The sequence below is a fragment of the Zingiber officinale genome, chromosome 9B (assembly GCF_018446385.1).
Source record: "Zingiber officinale cultivar Zhangliang chromosome 9B, Zo_v1.1, whole genome shotgun sequence".
NCBI classification, from domain to species: Eukaryota; Viridiplantae; Streptophyta; class Magnoliopsida; order Zingiberales; family Zingiberaceae; genus Zingiber; species Zingiber officinale.
Window position 1 is genome coordinate 46,574,325 of NC_056003.1, and position 26,913 is coordinate 46,601,237.

The window sequence follows — 26,913 nt, forward strand, 5'->3', positions numbered from 1 at the left end:
CCTCCGGTGGTTTGTGGAGCTAGTCGTCAACCCGACGGAAAATTCTGGTGGCGTTCCCGGTTCGGTCCGGGTGGGGCCCGCCCAGGCTGGGACGTTACACCTCAAACCTCCATGAGGGCACCTCGGGTACTGTTCACCCGAGGTAAACTTTGCACTTTTGAGCCTACAAGACATGTTAGTTCATAAAACAACAACATATCCTGCAAAACAAAGTTAGCACATAATAATAGCATAAAAACAAATGTGTGACAGTTACTGGACTGTCCGGTTCTGACTTTGGATTTTCAACCGGAAACCCTAGGTCGAACCGACGCCTACTGTTCCCTCTACGGGGAACGCGTCCTCACCTACTCCACTCTGGAGAGCATACCTGATGCTAATTCGGTCCTCCAGCTCGACTGGACTTTCTGTCTAGGGTTACCACCCCCTAGGGTTTTCCGCCACCTAGGGTTACCTCCCCCTAGGACCTAAGTGTAGGACCGTTGCGGTCGGCTAGGAGGGGGTTGTTGGATATCCTGTAAACACAAAAAGACAAACCCTCCTCGAACTCTTTAAACTAACACTTGCATAAATAATAAAGTAAGCTGATAAATTAAGAGCATAAAGAAAAAGCGAGGCACAAAAGGTTTACTTGGTTACAACCGATGTAGTTGTTAATCCAAGGAAGATTAAACTCACTAAAATTCTCCTTCAAGCGGAGAAGCCTCGTACAACAATGTAGCGCAGAAAACAGAAGCTTAGACTAAAAGAGAGCGTGCAAGCACTGGATTTACAATCAGTGAGTTCATTCCAAAGCTTCTGGACTAAGGCTATATTTATAGCCTTGGTCGGGGCGCCTGGAAGGGTTCCGGGCGCCCTAGGGGGGGATAAAACTTATCCCCCAACGTTCAGATCGAGTCAAAACTCGATCTGGTCAATTTCACTGCTCAGGGCGCCCCGGAGGGTTCCGGGCGCCCTGGAGGGCTCCGGGCGCCGTGGACTGCTCCGGGTGCCCCGGAGCCCAAAGTCAATAGTTGTTGACTTTTTCATCCGGGACTTCTTCTCTGGTTCAGTCCCGCCTCAGTCCGGTTCTTCTCCTCCGGATCCGCTCGTTTGGGTGATCTCTGCCATCCGGAAAAGGGCTCACCCGAACCCAACTTCCGGTCTTCTCGAGCAGCCTTCCGCTCCGGCTTCTCGTCCCTCGGAATCGCTGCGTGTTTCCTTCTCGTCCACCAGCGTACTCATCCGCAGTCTTCGTCCCTCGGTCGCACCGCGTGCCGACCTTCTCGCTAGCTGCGTCTCTTGCTCCCCGAGCAATCTTCCGCTCCGGCTTTCGTCCCTCGGAACCACCGCACGCTTCCTTCTCGTCCACCGGGGTACTCTTCCGCAGCGCCTCGTCTCTCGGACGCACCGCGTGCCATCTTTCTCGCTAGCTGTGTCTTCCGCTCGAGTACCTGTGCTCCTAAGCTCCTGCACACTTAGACACAAGGTTAAAACAACGCAGGACCTAACTTTACTTGTTGATCACACCAAAATAACCTTGGGGTTCCAACAATCTCTCCCTTTTTGGTCTGATCAACCCAAGTTAAGCTAGGGTTACAAATAGACATAGAATAAAAATAATTTATTGCAATAACATGCAACATGATAGAAAAAATTGAATTTCAAAAATTTTAAATTTTAATTTTCAATTTTCTACCCCCCCCTAGACTTATACTTTCCCTTCTCCTCCTTTGATCACAATAAAAATGGGGTTTCAAGAAAAACAATCTAAGGGTTTGACACTTAGAAAAATTATAGAAATCTATTTCAATGTTTTTCGGAGAAAAAATATTTCCAAGTTAAGGAAAATTTCTAAGTCAAGAGATAACTTTTTTTTTAAAAAAAAAACTTCTAAGTATTCGTCATCAATAATAAAAAACTTTCAAAGACGAAAAATTTATGCAAGAAAATTTAAAAGAATTGATAATATTAAAAGAAATTTTCTATGCATTTATTTATTTTATATATTCTAATGCTTTTATCAGAAAATTTTAAATTTCCATTTTAATTTATCATAACTTCTTAACTCAACCTTTTTCAGATTTAAAGCCATAAATATTAAACATGCTAAAAATTTTATTCGATCTTTTAACATGTCATTTTCTGTTATTTTTTTGACTTTCTACTTCACAAAAATATTTCAATAACTTGATAAAATTTTTCGACAATATAATTTGTAAAACTTCTTTCGACAATGTGCAAAATTCGTTTGAAGAAATATTTTGTAATTTGCAAGAATTTTTTAACAAAAATTCTAATTTGCAGGAATCTATTAATAACATATTTCTTAATCCGAAAAACTTTTTCGATGACTCAATTTTTAATTCGCAAAACTTTTTCGAGAAGGTAATTTATAATTTGAAAAAATATTCGAAGAAAGTTTTCGACAATTTTTTTGATTTGCAAAATTCTTTTGACAAAATAATTTGTGATTCGTAAGAATCTTTTGTCAAAGCATTTTGCGATTCGAATAATTCTTTCGATGAGTTAATTACTTGTTCAGAAGGTGGAGACCATACCTGACTTACCTTGTCAGTAGTTGATTCTCCCCCTATCAAGTTGGTTTCTTCCGATGTCTCTCCCCCTTCATCGATGCTCATCTGGGATGAGCTTGTAGCTTCGGGATGTACTTCGACTGTTGGGGCTGTCTCGGTAATTTCTTCCGTCTCGGATTCTTTTGATGATGGCTCGATGTCTATTGAGGGGACGGCTTCAACCGGTTCTTCGTAGAGTTTTAAGAACTTTTCCCAAAGTTCTTTTGCGCTTTTATATTCGCCAACTCTATCAAAATCTTTATTTGGTATAGCGGTTAGAATGTGAAACTCTGCCCGACCGTTTGCCATAAACTCGTCGCGTTGCTTCTCGTTCCAGAGGCGTATGTCGATCTTTTCTCCGTTTTCTTTCTTTGGTGCTTCATAACCAGATTTCATTATTAAAGAAATACCAATATCAGAGTTAAGAAATACCTTCATTTGTTGCTTCCAAGAAGCAAGCTCCCCCTTGAATGCTGGTGGGTAGTCGCTAGCTCCGGCCATCTTTTTGTTCCTTCAGACGGCGGTTAGTCCTTCTGAGGCGTACTCGGCTTTGATACCACTTGTAAGACCGTTGCGGCCGGATAGGAGGGGGTTGTTGGATATCCTGCAAACACAAAAAGACAAACCCTCCTCGAACTCTTTAAACTAACATTTGCATAAATAATAAAGTAAGCTGATAAATTAAGAGCATAAAGAAAAAGCGAGGCACAAAAGGTTTACTTGGTTACAACTGATGTGGTTGTTAATCCAAGGAAGATTAAGCTCACTAAAAATCTCCTTCAGGCGGAGAAGCCTCGTACGGCAATGTAGCGCAGAAAACAGAAGCTTAGACTAAAAGAGAGCGTGCAAGCACTGGATTTACAATCAGTGAGTTCATTCCAAAGCTTCTGGACCAAGGCTATATTTATAGCCTTGGTCGGGGCGCTTGGAAGGGTTCCAGGTGCCCTAGGGGGGGATAAAACTTATCCCCCAACGTTCAGATCGAGTCAAAACTCGATCTGGTCAATTTCACTGGTTAGGGCGCCCCGGAGGGTTCTGGGCGCCCCGGACTGCTCCGGGCGCCCCGGACTGCTCCGGGCGCCCTGGAGCCCAAAGTCAACAACGTTGACTTTTTCACCTCCGGTTCAGCTCGTCTCGGTACGGGTCTTGTTCGCTCCGGCTCTGCTAGCTTGGGTGATCTCGGCCGGGCTTCTCGTCCCTCGGAATCGCTGCGTGTTTCCTTCTCGTCCACCAGTGTACTCATCCGCAGTCTTCGTCCCTCGGTCGCACCGCGTGCCGACCTTCTCGCTAGCTGCGTCTCTTGCTCCCCGAGCAATCTTCCGCTCCGGCTTTCGTCCCTCGGAACCACCGCACGCTTCCTTCTCGTCCATCGGGGTACTCTTCCGCAGTGCCTCGTCCCTCGGACGCACCACGTGCCGTCCTTCTCGCTAGCTGCGTCTTCCGCTCGAGTACCTGTGCTCCTAAGCTCCTGCACACTTAGACACAAGGTTAAAATAACGCAGGACCTAACTTAACTTGTTGATCACACCAAAACAACCTTGGGGTTCCAACATTAAGGTTACCCCTCCCTTAGGATTTCCACCACCTAGGGTTACCATCCCCTAGGACCTAGGGTTACCACCCCCTAGGGTTTTCCACCTGCCTAACCGCAGTTAGGACTTTCCTGCAATCTCATTCACACACATTAGATAACAAACAACCTTCATTTTGAATCCTTTGTCATTACCAAAACTTGAATTTGATCGTCGGATGTTTCCCGCACCAACAGATCCGAGAGAGGATCCCTCCCACATTTCAGTATCTGATGGCGTATACAACTAAGACAATACCAAATGTGGAGGTTATCCACTTGCTTCGCTGCTCGGGGGCATTTGCAACCCGATGGCACTTAGCGAGATAAACGACAACAATACTTGTTGCGGTTCTTGACTAGAAGCTCTATTACCGATGGTCTCATTGACAACTGTTGACTGTCAGCAGCAACAACACTAGTGACCACGACTGGTGTTTCGGTAAACTCACGGTGGTTGGAAACAGTTTTCGGCAACTGGAAACTCACGCCAACAAGTAAGGAGAGGTTTCTCCTTATTGTCCAGCTGCTACTGGAGTTGCCAGAAGTCAGCAGGTCTTTGGATGACCAGTGGTGATCGATGGATGGCCAGACAACTCTTCCAAAGAGCCGTCATGTGGTGGCGCGCAACTGAGGTGAGGCGACATACGAGATGCTCTGACTGCCAGCATCTAACACCAATTGGTCTTTGGCTCCCTTCGAAGATGGCTTCCACCCGAGCTAGTTGACTGCTGCAAGAGCTCCAGCGACTAGGCTGTTGGACAACAAACAATCTGTAGCCGAAGATTTACAGGAAATTAGATGAAACTAAATACTCGAATTAAATTCAACTCACAGTTAAGATGACCTGAGCAGATAATCTCAGGCTGCCAGCAGGGGCTGGTTTTTCTGACCTCAGAGTTTGAGCAATCGATCGTCCGAGCAGACTGAAGGATAGACAGGTAGAGCGGGAGACCAGTCGGGCAGATTAGAAGGGAGAGTGGTCGACCCAGCAAATGAAGAGTCCAACCGAGCGGACAAACAGAGCACCGGACCGAGGCCTGCGATCGATGCAGTTTCCTTAAAACAGATTCGTCCCACCTCCGGCTGTGCTTCGAGGTTTTCTCGGATCGTCTGTTTCCCAGGATACAACGGCAAGACCACGAACACAACCAAGCACTGGTTGTTCGTGGCGAACTGAGAATGCACCTGAGTGCTATCACAAATAGTTTAGCCGAGCGGATGCACGACTGAGAGAAAAGAATCAGGGAACGAAGGTGGAGGAATTCTCTTGCTTTCGCTTTGCTTTCGTTCTTTTTCTTCGCTTTGCTCAAGATCCAGCCTCCTTATATAGGAGCTCTCATCTTGCCTGCAATAAATGATCAAATTTTGTCATTAATGGGTTTAATGTCTTCATTAATGTCGAGACGTTACAGAATCATTATTAATGAGATTAATGTCGTCATTAATACTGAGATGTTACGAAATCACCATTAATGAGTTTAATGCCGCCATTAATGTCGAGACGTTACGGAATCAGCATTAATTTCACATTAATGCTTCCATTACATCCTTGAGCAAGATTCTAGTGGCTATATGTTGGTTCATTCTTTTGGGTAAATTTTACCTCAACCGGTCCGGCATTCGACATGCACAAGTCGTGCTCGCGCACGAGTCAACCTTGGTTCGGTACAATCAGGGCCCTGGATTTGCACCCACCCCTGCGAACTCACGCGTGAGAGAGCTCTCCCCATGCATATGTTTACAACGTCAATACATGTGTCATAATATAAACCAACAATAAAGCCAAGAGACTTCTAATGTGGGACTAAACTCATGCACAATAGAGTCTCTTCGTCTCCATCTCTTTATTCCATTCACATTTCCAACAATCCCCCACATGAATGGAAAACAGGGTATGTGATAGCATTCAACAGTTGAGTCAAGTATAGGATAGGTAGGTTTTACCCTTTGAACCCTCCCTTGTGAAGATCTGGTTGCTTATTGACTGATAGTAGACATGATGTCTTTGAACTATACTGCCGTCTGTGTAAGACTCTCCCTGATACAACTCAGTTCTCATGAGTGTGTTCGTTCTTGGCCATGAACACGCCTGGTTCTGTGAGAAGCTCTAAGAATTATGCCTCCAATTCTCTTCGAAGCGGTCCCACTTCTTCCTCACATAGGTGATCCCTCAAGAGTTCCAACTACTCTTTTTGATCATTAAAAACCCATCGGCTTACCCTCGTCTAGTCACTGTTTCATTGGGCTATCCCCACAGTGTGTCTTGTCAGCGCAGATTAGTTGTCCCTTTGAACCTAGTTCTTGGGATCTCCAGTCAGCATAGGTTGGGTGTCCTCTGCACTGATCGCTGACAACGACATCAAGCTCATTCCCTGTGATGAGCTTACAACTAACTCTCGATTTAACCCTTTGGTTAGCGGATCCGCTAGGTTATCCTTTGACTTCACATAGTCAACAGTGATAACTCCAGTTGAGAATAGTTTTCTAATGGTATTGTGTCTACAACGTATATGTCTAGACTTACCATTATACAGATGGCTCTGTGCCCGACCGATTGCTGATTGACTATCGCAATGTATGCATATCGCCGGCACCGGTTTCACCCATCGTGGAATATCTTCTATGAATTGCCGTAGCCACTCAGCCTCTTCACCGCACTTGTCAAGAGCTACAAACTCAGATTCCATCGTGGATCTGGTTATTATGGTTTGCTTAGAAGATTTCCAGGAAATGGCTGCACCTGCTAGAGTGAAGACATACCCACTCGTAGACTTAGAGTCTTTTATATCGGATATCTAACTTGCATCGCTGTATCCTTCGATTACAGCAGGATATCTCGTATAGTGCAGTCCATATTCACGAGTATACCTCAAGTACCTCAGTACTCTTGTTATCCCTTTCCAGTGTTCAACACCGGGATTACTCGTGTATCTACTCAGTTTGCTTACTGCGTAGGCCAAGTCTGGTCGAGTACAACTCATCAAGTACATCAGACTTCCAATCACTCGAGAGTACTCTATCTGCGAGATACTTTCACCTCGATTTTTCGATAGATGTTGACTCGTATCTATCGACATTCGTGCCAAAGAAGTATCACCCTTGGTGAATTTTTCAAGAATTTTGTCCACGTAATGGGACTGACTAAGAACAAGTCCTTCTGTCGTTCTAAGAATTTTGATTCCCAGAATCACATCAGCTAGGCCCATATCTTTCATGTCAAATCTTGAGTTCAACATATCTTTTGTGGATTTGATTATCTTATCATTACTCCCAATGATAATTATGTCATCTACATAGAGGCACAAGATGACATAGTCACTCTCTGTGACTCTCATGTAGACACATTTATCACATTCATTGATCTTGAATCCACATTCCTTCATGGCATTATCGAATTTCTCATGCCACTGCTTTGGCGCTTGTTTCAAGCCATATAATGACTTCACCAATCTACATACCTTGTTTTTCTGTCCTGGCACAGAAAACCCCTCAGGTTGGTCCATGTAGATTTCCTCTTCTAAATCCCCGTTTAGAAAAGCTGTCTTTACATCCATTTGATGTATTTTGAGATTCCATAGAGCGGCAATAGCCAACAATACTCTAATGGAAGTTATTCTCGATACTGGAGAGTATGTATCGAAGTAATCAAGGCCTTCTCGTTGTCGGTATCCTTTGATTACCAATCTGGCCTTGTATTTATCGATCGTGCCATCTGACTTCATTTTCTTCTTGAAAATCCATTTGCAACCTAGTGGTTTACTTCCCGGAGGAAGATCCACAAGTTCTCAAGTGTGATTTTGCAAGATAGATTCTATCTCAGATGCAATTGCCTCTTTCCAGTGAGGTCCATCAGAAGAGCCTACAGCTTCTGAGTAACTACGGGGCTCACTCTCCAACATGAAAGTGATAAAATCCGATCCATAGGATTTTTCTACCCTAGCTCTTTTGCTCCGTCTAGGCTCAACCTCCACTGGTTCCTCATTGTCATCATTTTCTTCTTCACCTTGTGTTTCATTCGCCCGTTTTGAGGAGCTAGCATCCTCACGGGTCTTATATAGAAACACATGCTCGAAGAAAGAGGCATTTCTCGATTCGATTATCGAGTTCTTATGTATCTCCGGTATGTGTGACTCATACACACAAAATCGATAAGCACTGCTGTTATGTGCATATCCAATAAATATACAATCAACAGTCTTTGGTCCTATCTTAATCCTTTTTGGATCAGGCACCAACACTTTGGCAAGACACCCCCACATTCGTAAATATTTGTAGGACGGTTGTCTTTCATTCCACAACTCATAAGGGCTCTTATCTATTTTCTTCCGAGGCACCTTATTTAAAAGGTAATTAGCTGTTAACACAGCTTCCCCCCACATGAACTCTGGCAATCCAGAGCTTAATAGAAGAGCATTCATCATCTCCTTAAGAGTTCGATTCTTTCGCTCAGCAACCCCGTTTTGCTGAGGAGTATAAGGAGCTGTTGTTTCATGTCTGATCCTTTGTTCAGCACACAAGTCAGCGAACGGTGACACATATTCACCGCCTCGGTCACTTCGAACCACCTTAATCTTTCTATTAAGCTGGTTTTCAACCTCGTTCTTATAGAGAGCAAATTTTTCTATAGCTTCATCCTTACTTTTGAGAAGATACACATAACAGTATTTTGTGTTATCATCTACAAAAGTGATGAAGTATTTATTTCCACCACGCGTTGGCGTACCTTTTAGATCGCACACGTCAGTGTGGATTAGGTCAAGTGGTTCGTTACTTCTTTCAATATGTTGAAAGGATGACCTTGTCATTTTCGCTTCAACACAAATCTCACACTTGTGTTTTGGGTCAAGGTGGAATGTAGGTATGCTTTGCATGTTTATTAATCTACGCAATACATCGTAGTTAACATGTCCTAGTCTACCATGCCACAAACACGAAGACTCAAGCATATAAGTGGAAGAACTTTCAGTTTTATTTATCTTGGGCCTAATGGCCATTACATTGAGCTTAAACAGCCCATCAGATACATAGCCTCTTCCTACAAACCTCCCATTTTTGGACAATACAACTCTGTCCGACTCAAAAACAATGCGAAAGCCATACTTGCTCAGAAGTGATCCGGACACTAAATTCTTCCGAATCTCCGGAACATACAGCACATTGTTCAGAGTGAGGTCCTTGCCTGAGGTTATCTTCAGCACCACCTTTCCTTGGCCCGTGATGTCCGAGGTTGCTGAGTTCCCCATGAACAGTTTGTCTCCAGTGACTTCTTCGAAGTTGTGGAGCAGCTCCTTGTTGCAGTAGACATGTCGAGTGGCTCCAGTATCGATCCACCATTGTCGCGGGTTTGAACCGATCAGGTTCAGTTCAGAGACCACAGCGCAGAGGTCGTCCATTTCTGGTCCCTCGTTCAGGTTGGCCTCCTGCTTCTTCTTCGGCTTTCTGCACTCCGAAGATTTGTGACCCACTTTGTCACAGTTGAAGCACTTCCCAGAGAATTTCTTCTTGCTGATGCCTCCTTTGGGTCCTATCTTGGAAGACTTGGGGTTCTTCCATTTCGAGCTTTGTCCGTGCTCGACCACGTTGGCTTTGACAGTAGCCGGAGAGAACAACTTTCTCTCTGAACTCTTGTTGTCTTCTTCGATGTGAAGTCGAACGATGAGTTCCTCCACATTCATCTCCTTCTGCTTGTGCTTCAGGTAGTTCTTGAAATCCTTCCAGCCGGGAGGCAGCTTCTCGATGATAGCAACCACTTGGAAGGTTTCACTCAGAACCATTCCTTCTGAGTGGATCTCGTGCAAGATCACCTGAAGCTCCTGGACTTGACTGATCACTGTCTTGGAGTTAATCATCTTGTAGTCCAGGAATCTGCCCACGATGAACTTCTTTGCCCCTGCGTCCTCCATCTTGTATTTCTTGTCTAGGGACTCCCACAGTTCCTTAGCCGTACTCTTCATGCTATACACAGCATACAGCGAGTCGGCAAGGCAGTTAAGGATGTAGTTTCGGCAAAGGAACTCGGAATGAGTCCATGCCTCCACTGTACTGATGGTTTGCGCATCAACATCCTCAGTGCGTTTGGGAGGGTCCTCGGTCAAGAACCGAGCCAGATTGAGTGTGGTCAGGTAGAAGAGCATCTTCTGCTGCCACCTCTTGAGGTTTAGTCCATTGAACTTCTCTGGCCTTTCCCCATGACTAATTGGCACAGTTCCAATCGGGGCGGAGGGGGCCTGAACATGTTGAGTCTGTTGCACCTCAACATTTCGTTCCGTGGCCATCTCAACAGAATCGAGTCTGTTTCAAGATTGTTGGATACCAAACAATCTGTAGCCGGAGATTTACAGGAAATTAGCTGAATCTAAATACTCGAATTAAATTCAACTCACAGTTAAGATGACCTGAGCAGATAATCTCAGGCTGCCAACAGGGGCTGATTTTTCTGACCTCAGAGTCTGAGTAATCAGATCGTCCGAGCAGACTGAAGGATAGACAGGTAGAGCGGGAGACCAGTCGGGCAGATCAGAAGGGCGAGTGGCCGACCCAGCAAATGAAGAGTCCAACCGAGCGGACAAACAGAGCACCGGACCGAGGCCTGCGATCAACGCAGTTTCCTTAAAACAGATTCGTCCCACCTCCGGCTGTGCTTCGAGGTTTTCTCGGATCGTCTGTTTCCCAGGATACAACGGCAAGACCACGAACGCAACCAAGCACTGGTTGTTCGTGGCGAACTGAGAATGCACCTGAGTGCTATCACAAATAGTTTAACCGAGCGGATGCACGACTGAGAGAAAAGAATCAGGGAACGAAGATGGAGGAATTCTCTTGCTTTCGCTTTGCTTGCGTTCTTTTTCTTCGCTTTGCTCAAGATCCAGCCTCCTTATATAGGAGCTCTCATCTTGCCTGCAATAAATGATCAAATTATGATCATTTAATGCTGAGTTTAATTTCGTCATTAATGAGTTTAATGTCTTCATTAATGTCGAGACGTTACAGAATCATTATTAATGAGATTAATGTCGTCATTAATACTGAGACGTTACGAAATCACCATTAATGAGTTTAATGCCGCAATTAATGTCGAGACGTTACGGAATCAGCATTAATTTCACATTAATGCTTCCATTACATCCTTGAGCAAGATTCTAGTGGCTATATGTTGGTTCATTCTTTTGGGTAAATTTTACCTCAACCGGTCCGGCATTCGACATGCACAAGTCGTGCTCGCGCACGAGTCAACCTTGGTTCGGTACAATCCGGGCCCTGGATTTGCACCCACCCCTGCGCACTCACGTGTGAGAGAGCTCTCCCCATGCATATGTTTACAACGTCAATGCATGTGTCATAATATAAACCAACAATAAAGCCAAGAGACTTCTAATGTGGGACTAAACTCATGCACAATAGAGTCTCTTCGTCTCCATCTCTTTATTCCATTCACATTTCCAACATAGGCAACATTGAGAATGGCTTGGGCAGTGGTGCTCATAGGAGAGAGAGGAAAACGTAAAGAGAGAAAACACAGCTAAAAATTAAAACCCTAAAAACTAACTTTAGGCTTTTAATTAAGGCTATTAAAACCTAACTTTTAAGTTTAATAAAAAAAACACATCTATCTTCAATTTCCTGATTTACTCTCTGGCAATAGTGTGAGACAGTGGTTGGGGTTATAGATTTTACCTTTTTATAGAATATATCAAAATTGAGCTAGAATCTAATCCAAAGCCTAAAACTCAAACCAATTGACTTAAGTTTGGTTTATGACCAAACTAAGTTGGTTCAAAATCAAGCTCATGAGTTTAATAACTAAACCATCTTTAATTAGAATCAAACTAATTTGGTTCATAATTGAACCAAAGAGGGTTCATCTCATCTTCAAAAGACACAACTCATCTACGCTTCCATTCTAATAAAATATCTTTCATATTTTTCCTTCATTTGGTTCAACTAGACTTAATCTCTCTCGATTTGAGAATTCAATTCTTAAACTTATTTTAAGTCTTTCAGATAAACTTGTAATACGTGTGACTCAATATGTTCCTAGTTATGTTAGTCATTCGTAATTAACTATTAATTACAAATAGATCACGAGTGACATCTAATAGTATATCATAACCTTCAATTGACAAAAAAATCAACGATTGACCTTAAAACCACTTTCTGAACTCTTTAGCAGCTATAATGAATCGTGATTTATTCCTTTCATTCGTCTTATACCTATTTGGTTTAGGACATAGTCTATGTGTCAATCTCCACTAGACTGACTACATCACATCTAACCCAACTAATACTTCATCATCATGTGGATTAAAATTACTCTAACATGTGTCTAAGAGTATCATACCCTTGACATTTAATGCTTTGGCTAAAAACTTTGAGTAACAATCTTGATAGGTGACCATAGGATATACATCTCCTTATATAAGGAGAGGTGAATCCTTTGTTGACTATTTAAACACTTTTGGCTACTTCGATTTATACTCAATCAATCCGGGTCCACATCTCCACGAAGATGATTCCTTAATATGTCAAAGTATAAGTTTTCATGACCAAGGTGACTTGAATACCTCAGATAGAAGAAAACTTACACTTGAGTTGTAATGAGATCTTTATTGACATATTTATATAGATAGAGAATCATATGAAGTGTCATAACAGGTTACTCTAATGAACTAGTTACCATAATTAGTATCTATATTTAACTTTCGATATTCTAATATCTCTAGTCAGAGAGGAGAGAGGAGCAGCTACTTGAATAAATCAAAAAATATAATATGTACTAATATGATAAAATTAATGATGTCTCAACTCAATCTCTTAAAATTATTTTAATATATTTATAATTATACATATAAACACGGCAAGTTATATCATACTATTATCATTTTTATTGAAATGATTTTTTATTTAAAAAATATATTATCAAATAAAATTGGCCACTAGATCAGATGATTAAACCCAATGAAGGCTGCCATCTCCCGATTAATAAATAGCACAGCAGCTCTCCTCTATGCTCTTTGGATAATTCCTCTCGATGACTTCACCTTCCTCCTACTCCTTCACATGGCATCAGGCAAGCTCCACTCCGTTCTCATCACCCACATCCTTCACGGCCATGCAACCACACGCAGCATCGACTCCGCCACCGCCCTCAGCACCGCCTACCGACAAAGCTGCTACTTTCACGACGCCTTCAAGGTGTTCGACCGTGTTCACCACCAAACCTTACAGTCTTTTAAAGCCCTCATCCCCGGCCTTTCACGTCACCAATGCTTCCACCACCTCCTTCCCGTATTCACCGGCCTCCTTGACAACGCCAATCTACATCCCAGTTCTGTCAATCTCACTAGCTTACTACGTGCTTGCGCGACTCCAAAGCAGGTCAAGCAGTTGCACGGCCTCTCGTTGAAGATGGGGCATGACTCCGATGCGTACATCGTGACGTCACTCATCACCAAGTACTCAAATTGCTCCGAGTTGAGTTCCGCTCGGAGGGTGTTCGAGCTAATGCCGCAAAAGAAAGTGGCTACTTTTAACGCCATGCTATCTGCATTGGTCAGAAATGCAGAGTTCTTATCAGCTCTGAAGTTATTCAGAGACATGGTTGTTGTGCTGCGACCCAGCTCCGTCACCGTCGCAAGTTTACTCCCAGCCTGCATGACTTCGATGCTGGGTAAGCAGCTGCATGTCTTCTCGTTGAAGGTGGGGCATGATTCAGATGCATATGTAGCAACTGCCCTCCTCACCATGTACTCGAATTGCTCCGAGCTAAGTTTTGCTAGAAGGATCTTCCAGTTGATGCTGGACAAGAAAGTGGCTACCTTTAACGCAATGTTGTCTGCATTGGTCAGAAATGCAGAGTTTCTATCAGCTTTGAATCTATTCAGAGAGATGCTGGTGGTGCTGCAGTCCAACTCATCGACATTGCTCACTGTTCTATCCGCATGCTCGGAGCTCTCCTCTTTGCGATTCGGAAAGCAGATACATTGTTATGTGTTCAGAAATGGGTTGAGCTACCATGATGTCAAGATTGGAACAGCACTTGTGCGCATGTATTGCAAATGTAGTCTGGTCGAACAAGCTCATAGAGTTTTTCAGCAAATGGAGGACCGGAACTTGGTGACTTGGAACACTATGATTTCAGGATTCTTATGCCATGGAAATGTTCATAGTGCTCTGAGTTTGTTTCATCAATTGAGAGTGGAACGTATATCCCCTGATGCAGTCACTTGGAACATATTGATCAGTGGCCTTTCGAGACATGGAAATGTTACCGAAGCTTATAGGTTGTTGGTCCTAGTGCGATTGGACCAAGTCACTCCATCACTGAGTTTAGAATGCATGACTAGTCTACTTCAAGTTTCTTCGTCGACCTCAAATCTCCTTTTTGGGAAAGAGATTCACTGCCATGCGTTGAGGATCGGAGTGGGGCGCAAAGATGACGTTTTCCAAACAGCCTTAATCGATATGTACATGAAGTGTGGATACTCTCTTCATGCTTGTAGGGTTTTTAATCACGTGGAAAGTAAGTCAATGGATCCAGTGATGTGGAACGCCATGATATCTGGTTATGGAAGAAATGGGGAGCATAATGCTGCACTTGAATTGTTCAGAGAAATGCTAGAACATGAAGTAAAGCCTAGTGCGGCTAGTTTTTTGGCTTCTTTATCGGCATGTAGTCATAGTGGTCAAGTCGAAAAGGGCATGAAAATTTTTAAATTCATGACAGTAGTATGTGGGATAAAGCCATCAAAAGAGCACCTTGGCTGTTTGATTGATTTGTTAGGACGAGCAGGAAAGCTTAGTGAAGCTGAAAATTTTATATGTGAAATCCCTGAGCCTTCAAGTTCCATGTATTCTTCTTTGTTAGGTGCTAGCAGGCATTATGCGGAGGCTGAACTTGGAAAAGCAATGAGCAAGAAGTTTTACAAGTTGGAGCCAAGAAATTCGACTTCGTTGGTGATTTTATCGAATATATATGCAAAGCAAGGAAAATGGGAGGAGGTAGAAAAAGTGAGAGAAAAGATGATGAGCAAAGAGATATACAAAATGCCTGGTCACGCTTGGGTTGTACCGTAATACTTACAGAAAACATGTCAGCTAGTTGCCTGTATTACTTAAAGTCTGAACCAATGCCAACCAGTCGAGAGCTCTCAACCGATATTGCTACCTGTTTGCAGTTGCTGCTACAAAAAATTAAATGACATAAAGGTTAATTTAGCATTGGTTTGGGCAGAATCTCAAGAGTTAATTATTATTGGATGCTACTGTAGTAAAGTCTGATGCTCTCTTCTTTTACGAAGGTCTTTAGTACGAAAGATAATTAGTCAAAATCAAGGTGCATGCTTGTTACTGATTATAATGATTTCGGAATCAGAACAGGATGAATTTGCATAGGAAAATAGTTTTTTTCCCCTCTGGAGCTAGATTGGGTGGGATGGGGTGAATAGCTCGTTAACTTCATTGATGATGATCTTTTACAGTGAAAATATTCGAAGTGAACTCTTCCAATATTAATACAATGATTTATTTGGTATCCACCTTAAGAAAAGGTGGCTAATCTAAAGATCCACATCCGAGTACACTCTCCACTATAACAAACACTTATTCTCGGAATAATTCGGAGGTGAAGGAAGTTCGTACAAGCTCATATAAGAATATAACTCAAAACAAGAAATAAATGTACATAAATACAATAAAACCTATTCTTGCTTGATCTCTTGAAGCTTGTAATCACCTCTTGAATCTTGAAGTGTGGTAACACTTGTTTCCAAGAAACTACAAGAATCGACAACAATAGTGGAGAAGAATCGGTGAAGAGTTGTCACATTTTGAACTTGTCGTCGCCTTTATATCTGCATTTTTAGGACTCCCGATCGATTGAGTCTGCTCTCAATCGATTGCCACGTCAGATCCCAGTGATCACAGTCATCCAAAGCACGCAACCTGCGCAACGGTTATATCTCAATCGATTAGGGAGCCTTTAATAGATCAACTTATTGATTCAGAGCGCCTCTACGCTCTCGCAGAAGACCCGGAATCGATTGACCAATCGATTCGGGCTTCCTTGTGTCATCGTGAGAAATTTGAGCCCAATCGATTGCTTGATCGATTAGTCTCCTAATCGATCAGCTGATCGATTGGGAAAACCTCTGTGTGTTTGCGATAAACTCCCAATTGATCAACTAATCGATTGGAGTAGCCAAATCGATCGGTTGATCGATTATGTCGCCTTTGTCGCAATAGTGCAACTAATGGATGAATCGATGGATTGGGCTTGGGCCAATCAATCAATTGATCGATTGCTCAACCCTATCTCGCCAAACACAAGTCTACGATTCCCTTGCCCAGCATCCGGTCAATCTTGACATACTAGGACTTCCTCATTCCTAGCATCTGGCCATCCTTGACCTACTAGGAGTTCGCCACCAAGTATTCAGTTAAAGGGACTTGGACTTTTCTCTGCTTGACTTTACTCACCTGGACTTCTCACCACCTGGCTTAACTCACCATAATTTTCTAACTCCCTAGCTTCACTCACTAGGACTTTTCATCTGACTTTACTCACCAGGACTTTTCTCATTTGCCTAATTTCATTCACTAGGGATTTTCCACATACGTTCATTCACCAGGATTTCCATCTGCATAGCTTTATTCACTAGAACTTCATAACTGTCTGGTTTCACTCATCAGGACTTTCTCACTGCCTAGTTTCACTCAGTAGGGTCTTTTACGTGACTTCACTTACCAAGACTTTTCTCATCTACCTAGCTTCACTCACTAGGGCTTTCTAATTGTCTGGCTTTACTCACCAGGACTTTCCAATTGTCTGGCTTCACTCAGCAGGACTTTCACGCAAAGTGTCTAATCAACATTGACGCACCTGGACTTTTCTTCTTCTGCCAAACTTCCCATTAGATTTGCCCTTGTATAACCTTCAGTTAGGACTTCCCAATCAAGTATCTAGTCAACTTTGACATATTTGACTCTTTTGATCAACCTTTGACCGTCAGTCTCCCATATGGATAATTGCACTTACAATCTTTATATATGTCAAACATTAAGACTTAAATTTGAGCCAACTCAAGCTTAGTCAAGCTGGTTAACCTTGACTTAGGGGAAATTGTACCAACAATCTCTTCTTTTTTTATATATTTGATAATACGTTTAAGTTATGCTAATCTCACAGCCTCAACTTCTTCTTTATGCTAAAGTATGAATAAGAGTTTCCTTTATTTTCCCCCTTTCCAAGAGGGTAATCTCCCCCTTTGAGTCATGAAGGTTTCCTAACTTAAACCCTACATTCTCCCCCTTTGGCACACATCAAAATCCCTCCCTCTAAAGAGTTATCCACATGTTGCTCATAACATCACAATGAAAGTCTTATATCCTTCATTATCTCTAAATGCTCATCCTAGAGCATACATCCATAATGAAGGTTTATAACCTTCCATTGTTTCGTAAAAAATAATTCATGTCTTTAAGGAGTAGCTCCCCTTCAAAATATGCTTTAATCTTCTGCCATTGCACCAAAAATGATTTGAAATATCTAAATCTTTAGAAAATCCAAAATTTGAAGTTTTGATGTTCAAAGTTCAACTTTGAAACTCTTTCTTATCCTAAACTCCAAGTTAGTCTTCTTTAATCATTCCATTCTTGTTTTCATCAAGAAAACTACCCTTAAATATTCATAAATGAGTTTCATAAGGTTAAGGATGGTTAACATAACTAAACGTAGCTTAATGGACTGAATTAAGACCATCATAGCTAAAATTAGTTTTTTCAATCGATTGAAGTTGAGACTCGATCGATTAAAACCTTTCAATTGATCAATTGATTGATTCAATAAGGCTCTGTTCACGGAAAAACACTTGAATTGATCAACCGATCGATCAAGTCATGGGTTAATCAATCAAAGGATCAATTCTAGGAGTTTCTGCTCATGGAAAACTCAATTCAATTAATCGGCCGATTGCTTGAACTTCCCCTGATCGATTGAGTTTCTGATTTTTCTGAAATCAACTTTTGGTCGAATTTCAAAAATGCCTAAATAATTCTATGATTTTCTAAAAATCAAAAAATTTTATGTAGACATTATTTAATTCATACACAATCATGGAAAAATAGTTTTCTATGAAAATACATTCTATTTTCAAAGATTAACACAAAACTTGAAACCATTGAAAACTTTAATGTTTTGCTTTAGTTTGTGTTTAACTATATAATAGTGATTTCTATTAAAAGATAGCATTCACCAAGGTTTTCTAAAGTATATTTAAAATAATTTTCAAAATCAATTTCTAATTATATTCCTTGAGCTAAATGCACATGACTTATAAACTAACTTTCCTAATGATTGGATAACACATAACTGTGTTTTGATGAAATTAAAACTCAAAACAATGCATTAAATAAACATCTTGAGTTTTGTTCATCCTCCTAACATCTCACTTGTATCTAATGTGTACTAAAATAGATATAAGTTAACTTATGATCTTTGTGAGATATAGATATTGGTTTGTCCTAATCTAAAGATTCATATATATCTATCTAGACATTTAAGTTGTGATCATCCATCTAGGATGTCATTTGTTAACTAATGTCATAGTCTTTATATAGAAGGAATTAAAGTAATGCATGATGATTTATGGTCTACATCAAAATGAGTATTTTCAAAAGAAAATCTACTATAGCAACATGATGTATGTATGACATGACATGATATGATATTTTTTATTTTTCAAAACGAAATGAATGTAAAATATAATGTCATAGCATATGATGAGCAAACAATCATGACAATTTGGCATAAATAATATACCTAGATTATATATCTAAGTATCCCTAATTAATTACTAAATTTAAAGAATATACCTAGGTTTGCCTTTATCTCCCAAGAGAATGTCAAAATTCCAACTTGGTATTTCTTTGAATTACACTATTTGTGCCAATTTTAATTAAGTTCAAATCTTCAAATTTTGGCACATTTTACTCTATTAAAGAGTAAATAATTAATCCTTCTCATTTTCAAGTTGTAACAATACCTTAAAAATATCCTAAAGTGCCAACTTCATCAAGACTAAATTAACTACCCTTCCAATTAGAATTAACTCTCTCTAAACCTATTTAGGGTGTAGAGAACACACTCTTAGGAACCCAAAACCTATTAGTGCTCCTTGGGTGTGCTAAGTACTCACTAGGGATAACTTCCCTAATTACGTTTCTAATGACCTTCCTAGGCTTCTTAGAAGCTTGGTCATGCTAGACTCCTCTAGGTCAACTCTAGGGATGACTTCCCTTGTGACCTTCCTAGGTTTCTTAGAAGCCTTGATCATGCTAGACTCCTCTAGGTCAACTCTAGAGATAACTATCCTGATCTTCTTAGTGACTTTCTTAGGCTTCTTAAAAGCCTTAGTTACATTGGTTTTTTTAAGGTTACTTTTAGGGATAACTTCTCTTATTACCTTGACTTGACCACTAGACCTAGGGTTAGTCCTATAGTTATATGAAACTCTATGATAAAAGAGCACATCCTTCTAAGCTTTAGGTTTGTAACCTAAACCCCTCCTACCATTGGATGGTTCTTGTCTATCTATCCATAGATTTTTGTCCTTAGATCATTGGACACCATTTGTCATTTTCTTAAGGACTCTTTCTAATTTATCAAGTCTTGACCTTAAGATTTGATTTTCTCTCCTTAAGTTCTCAAATTTAGATTTTTCATTAAAACCTTGAGTCATTTTTTTCTTAGGCATATATTAAAAATCCTTAGAGTTCTTGCCTAAATTGTTATTTACCTTCCTAGTCTTAATTGAGGTAGTTTTAGTATAATACACTATATATTTTTCTTTAACTCTACCATACTTCCTATTTTCATGATAAATATTATTAAAATAATATAAATTTGATCTAGCATGATTTTTATCATGATTTAAAGGAATCACTTCAACAAATGATATCTTGGATTTTCTCTTAAGAGCCTCCCCTTGAGTTGAGCTTCCTTCTTGACTCTTGGTCGGTATCTTCTTCCGTGGGCAATGACTCCGATAATGCCCCTTTTGACTTCACAAGAAACACTGCTCCTTGCCCTTTCGTATCACGGGACTGACCTTTCTTGACTTCTCCTTAGCCTTTGGTGCCACTTGACCTCTCTTCTCGGTCAACTTTGGATACTTACTTTTGTAGTGTCCTCTTTCCCTATATTCAAAACATATAATGTGATTTTTATCATTACAATTTGAAATTTTTATATCTTTGCTTGTAGGGGTGTCGCTTGATCCTCCATTTGATTTTTCTTGATTTTTAGAGGTGACACCATCTTTTTTATCATTTGACCCAGAAGTAGAAGCTTCTTCTTATTATGGTGTCAACGAATGACTCTCCCCCTCAATCCTTGAGGTGGAAGCTTCTTGAATTTCCTCCTCGGATGTTGAGCACCTCTCAATCTCTGAATCCTCGTGCACATCAAACAAAGAGCATGCCCCTTTGCCTTTGTCTTGACACTCTCTTGAGCATGGATCTTCTTCTTCTTGATCAATTGAATCTCCCTCTTTACATTTGTCTTGATTTGGTATAGTGAAGGGGTCTTCATGAAACTCTGCCAACTTGTTCCAAAGTTCCTTGGCGTTTTGGTATTTTCTAATTTGGCTCAATATGTTGCTTGTTAATAGATTGACCAATAATTTGGTCACTTTGTCATGACCTCATTTCTTTGAATTTGCTCCTTGCTCCATTTGCTCTTGTTGAGGATTTTGCCTTTGTCATTTGTTGGAGCTTGAAAGTCTTCTATTAAAATAAACCATTGCTCTATCTCCATCATGAAGAAGTTTTTGATTCCTGATTTCCAAGAATCGAAGCTTATAGATGTGAATGGTGGAGGTATCCTTGTGTCATATCCGAATCCATCTAGAAAACCCATCTTGAAGTTGAGCTCTTTTAATGAAGTTTTTGATTTGTTGAATTAGGGCTTCAACTTCTTATTTTTCCTCTAGCTCTTTGCCCTTTCCAACGATGAGTCCGGTGTAGAGTGGCCTTGCTCTGATACCTCTTATTGGGGCACTCCGGAGCTAGAGGAGGAGGGGGAGGGGTTGAATAGATCACTCACTTTGTCGATGCTGATCTTTTGCAGTAGAAATACTTAAAGCGAACTCCTCCAATGTTAACACAAGGATTTACTTAAATCCACCTCAAGAAGAGGTGACTAATCCAAAGATCCACACCTAAGCACACTCTCCACTATGAAAAACACTTCTTCTCGGAACAATCTGGAGGTGAAGAAACATCGTACAAGCTCACACAAGAATAAAACTCAAAACAAGAAGTAAATGCACATAAATACAATAAGCCTCTTTTTGCTTAATCTCTTATAGCTTGTAATCACCTCTTGAACCTTAGAAGTGCAACAACACTTGTCTCAAAGAAGCTTCAAAAACCTACGACAATGGTGGAGAAGAATCGGTGAAAAATTGTCACATTTTGAACTTGTTGCTTTTATATCTGCGCTTTTAAGGCTCCCAATTGATTGAGTCTGCTCCCAATCGATTTCCACATCAGATCCCAGTGATCACATCCATCCAAAGCTCGTAACTTATGCAATAGTCATATCTAATCGATTGACCAATCGATCGGGGAGACTTCAATCAATTAACTGATTGATTTAGAGTGCCTCTGTGCTCTCGCAGAAGATCCAAAATCGATTCGGGCTTCCTCGCATCATCGCGAGAAATCTGAGCCCAATCAATGGCCTGATTGATTGGTGTGTCCCAATCGGTCAGCAGATCGATTGGAAAACCCTCTGTGTGTTTGTGATAAACTCCTAATCGATCAGCTGATCGCTTAGGTCGCCTTTGTCACGATAGTGCTCTCAATTGATGAACTGATCGATTGGAGTTTAGGCCAAATATATTGCTCAGCCCTATCTCGCCAAACATAAAACTAGGGTTCTCTTGCCCAACATCCAGTCAATCTTGACCTGTTGGGACTTTCTCGTGCCTAGCATCTAGTCAGTCTTGACCTACTAGGACTTCGTCACCAAGTGTCCAGTTAACCGTTTGACTCACTTGGACTTTTCTCTGCTTGACTTCACTCACCATTACTTCTCACCACCTGGCTTTACTCACCAGGATTTTCTCATTGCCTAGCTTTACTCACTAAGGTTTTTCACCTGGCTTCACTTACCAGGACTTTTTCCATTTGCCTAGCTTCACTCACTAGGGCTTTCTCACCTGACTTCACTCACCAGGATTTCCATCTACTTAGCTTTACTCACTAGGACTTCCTAACTATCTGGCTTCACTCACTAGGACTTTCTCACTGCTTAGCTTCATTCACTAGGGTTTTTCATCTGACTTCATTCACCAGGACTTTATAGTTATCTGACTTCATTCACCAGGACTTTCACATCAAGTGTTCGGTCAACACTGATCCACCTGGATTTTCCTTCTTCTGCCAACCTTCCCGTTAGACTTGCCCTTGCCTAACCTTTAGTTAGGACTTCCCAGTCAAGTATCTGGTCAATGTTGACCTACTAGACTATGCTGGTTAACCTTTAATAGTGAGTCTCCAATATAGACAATTACATCTGTAATCTCCATATATTGTCAAACATCAAGACTCAAACTTCAGCCAACTCAAACTTAGTCAACCTGATCAACTTGGACCTAGGGAAAATTGCACCAGCAGTTTGCACTTCTAGTTCATGTTTAGAATGCTAGGTACACTCCACACAAGATGTAAAATTTCATTCCTTGAGGTTTTGGTCCTTGACTACAAAACACTATCATGTCATTTCACTCATTCTGACACATATGGTATTAGTGAGATCAATGAGGACGTGGAAGGTGCCACGATATGCAATTGAAAAGGAGAGTGGAAATAGCACTAGTTTGATTTCATCGCCTGTGCTTGCCTTGTTAAAATCTATTTTTGAGCACTTGGTAATGGCCAATTGTGTGGAGTTGCAGAACTGCATTCACAATCATCAAAATCCCTAGCTAGTGGTTGTGGTTAATGAGTTGTGGATACATATGGGTCATGAAACTGCCAATACTCTTGGCTCATGAAAGAGGAAGATTGCTTGTTGCTTGGTGCGACTTCTTGAATTAAGGAAGACAATGTGTGGTCGCCTGAATCATTTGTCTTGACGTAGTTCACATGTCAGTCAACGTGAATAATAAGTTTTTTTTGTTATGATTAGAACGGAGTGAAATTCCTCTAGTTATTGTAAAATTTACTGCATGCTCTGGACATTTAAAGTTTTAGTTCTTTTTTGCTGTTAATTTTGTCAACCTGACAATTATATGCCTTGTTTAGGAGATTTTGAATGGTGAACTTCACAAATTTATCATCCAAAACAAGGCTTCCTTGCCTAGAACTTCTCTTGACAAGGTTAGCAATTCATTTTTCCTTTAAAGTACATAAGGAATTTTGTTCGTGTTAACCTTTTCGTACTCTTGGGTTGTGTCTCAGTTAAAGGAAGGTATTCTACTTGACAGATGCCAAGCTCTCCTGCCATTGAAGGAAATCAGTGGTGTGCCAATTCAAACTAAACTTGATGATGCTCAGTGCAATGCTCATGATCGATTTCAAAAGGCTAAGCAGGTTGAAATAAGCATACAAGATAACCAAATTCATCCATCAGAGCAGAGTTCAGCTTATCAATATTACAGTCTGACAAGATCCTACTTTACCAAAGAAGCAATTGTGTCACCAAGATCAACAGGCTGAAGACAATTAAATTGAGCTCTGATTATCATTTTTGGCCAGGAATACATAATTCCATTGTTTTCACTTATGGAAGAAACAGTGTAGCATCTAGAGAAGTTGCTTCAGAAACTATGAGATGTTTGCTTAAGAAAAATGATACAGATGTTTATATTTTACATACCGGAGCTAATGATAGAGCTATTAGACAGAGTTCGTTCTGTGACCTGCCTGGCCGAGAAAGCAGTGAAGTGCTCAACCTCCACATAAATCACGAAGAGCTAATCAAGATTCTCTTAGTGACAAACTAGTTTGTTAGAAATTATAAATAAGAAATTAAAAGGTTTAAGTACCTTTTGGATAGTTAAAGGGTGACATCTTATGAAGAGGTAGTATGCCTCTTTGGAAATGATACGATCTACATCATCCAATTCAAAATGGATGAAATGAGATCTACAAGCAAAGCAAGCATTTAATTCCCTACTTGCATTGGAGAGTTCGAGAAGCCTTCTTCGGTTTGGAGGTCTTGTGATTTGCAGTGCTGCTATCGCAAGATAAAGTCATTGTTTCTTAGGAGACGATTGTCGTGTTCCGTGAGCACCGTGTGGGGGCAAATTCGTCTTAAAGAGATAGAGTCTAACTTTAAGCTCGACTCAACCAAAACGGTAGTATACTGTCATTCTGCCCGCGCTCAGATTGCACCAAGAACAAAGATCCCAACAATTTTAAAACAATTTTTTTTAATCCTGCAAACTGATGGTTGGGATCAATGACAGTTTGACCGCCATTCCACACGGAGAAAAGCCGAAGAAGTTTAACGGAATCGACTTCAAACGATGGCAGCAAAAGATGCTATTCTACTTGACAACGCTAAACCTCGTACGATTTTTGCATGAAGACCCGCAAGCTGCTACGGAAGGAAAGCCCAATAATAAGGTTGCATGCGATACGTGGACGCACAGAGATTTCCTATGCCGCAACTACAACGCATTAGACAACATGTTGTATAACGTGTATTGTTCGATGGAAACGGCAAAATCTTTGTGGGAATCACTTGAAAAGAAATACAAAACCGAAAATGCTGGATTGAAGAAATTCATCGTCGGACGATTTATGGATTTCAAGATGATGGATTTCAAGAGTGTGGCATCTCAAGTCCAAGACATGCAACTGATAATGCATGATCTGGATGCCGAAGGCATGAAACTGAACGAGTTGTCCAAAGTAGTCGTGGTAATCGAGAAACTCCCTCCATCATGGAAGGATTTCAAAAATTACCTGAATCACAAGCAAAAGGAGATGGAACTTGAAGACCTAATCCTAAGGCTATGAATTGAGGAAGATAATTGAAAGATGTCCGACTTCAGAGGAACAAAGTGGGCAGTCGACGAGATGTCGAACCTGGCTGAGCCAAAAGCTAAAAAACCAAACCAATCTAAAAAGAAGGCTCAAAGCAAGAAATTCAAGGGTGCATGCTACAACTGTGGAAAGCCAGGACACATGTCCAAAGATTGCAGACACCCGAAGGAACCAACCAAGAGTCAGAAGGATGCTGCGAACCAGGTCATAACTTCTGACGACATGGAATTAGATCTCATTGCGATCGTGTTTGAAACCAACACAGTGATGGATAACCCAAAGCAGTGGTGGATGGATACAGGAGCAACACATCATATCTGTTCTAATAAGGTGATATTCTCCAAGTATACTCCGATAAGTGGAAGAAAGCTCTATATAGGTAATTCCACGACATCCTGGATTGTCAGACTCGAGAAAGTTGTTCTGAAAATGACATCTGGGAAAGATCTAACGCTCATTGATGTGCTCCATATTCCCGACATCATGAAGAACCTAGTTTCTGGATCAGCACTTGTTAAGGTCGATTTCAGACTTATGTTCTAATCAAACAACTTTGTACTTACGAAGAATGGTGTATTCATAGGTAAGGGGTACTTAGAATAAAGTCTGTTCAAAATGGTTGTAATGACTGTACACCGTGACTTTGATGGTAATAAAATAAAAGCTTCCAACTACGTTGTTAAGTGTTTTAATTTATGGCATGATTGACTTGGGCATGTCAATAATAATACTCTTAAACGTCTCGTCAAATTAAATTTATTACCAAATGTCAATATGGACAAAACACACAAATGTGAAGTGTGCGTGGAAGCAAAAATGATGAGACTACCTTTTCATTCAGTGGAAAGGTCAACGACTCCTCTAGAGTTAATAGATAGTGATCTATGTGACTTAAAATTCATGCAAAGTAGAGGAGATAAAAAGTATTTTATTACTTTTATCGATGATTGCACGAGGTTCTGTTATGTTTTTCTTTTAAAAAGTAAAGACGAAGCCTTAGAAGCTTTCAGAACATATAAAATAGAAGTTGAGAATCAACTTGATAAATGAATTAAAATAATTCGTAGCGATAGAGGTAGAGAATCTGGTGCACTGTTTGATTAGTTATATTCAGAATCTGGCATTATCCATTAGACAACGGTGCCTTACTCGCCTCAATCAAATGGTGTTGCCAAACGTAAAAATTGAACATTAAAGGAAATGATGAATGCTTTGTTGATAAATTCAAGCTTACCCCAAAACTTATGGGGGGGGGGGGAGCTATATTATCAGCAAACCACATCCTCAATAAAATCCCTCACAAGAAAAATGATAAAACACCATATGAGCTATAGAAAGGCTGCGAGCCATCGTACAAATATCTGAAAGTGTGGGGGTGCTTAGCAAAGGTCGAAGTACCCAAACCAAAGCAAGTAAAAATCAGACCTAAAACATTCGATGTGATATTTATCGGATATGCCCATAATAGTAGTGTATATCGTTTCATAGTTCACAAGTCAGACATTCCTGATATTCATGTGGGAACAACCATGGAATCTCAGAATGCGATATTCTTTGAAAACATATTCTCGAATAAGAAGGGAAAGATTCAAAGTGATAACAACAGAAGTTCTAACGAAAATGATATTTCAGAACTTAGTTATCATAAAAGGACTATTGACAATCAAAGCGAAGAGCCACGTAGGAGCAAACGAGCTAGAGTTGAGAAATTGTTCAGGCCGGACTTCATGA

General features: G+C 40.8%; 1 protein-coding gene across 1 annotated transcript in view; it reads left to right on the forward strand.

Annotated features, from left to right (window-relative positions):
• The window catches only part of LOC122025621, a 133,976-nt gene extending 110,065 nt beyond the window's left edge, over positions 1–23,911 (forward strand). The window contains exons 18-19 of the transcript XR_006123781.1: positions 23,434–23,508; positions 23,590–23,911. The gene's annotated coding sequence lies outside the window, so the exon portion shown is untranslated. The remainder of the gene's footprint in view (positions 1–23,433; positions 23,509–23,589) is intronic.
• Positions 23,912–26,913: the final 3,002 nt, after the last annotated feature.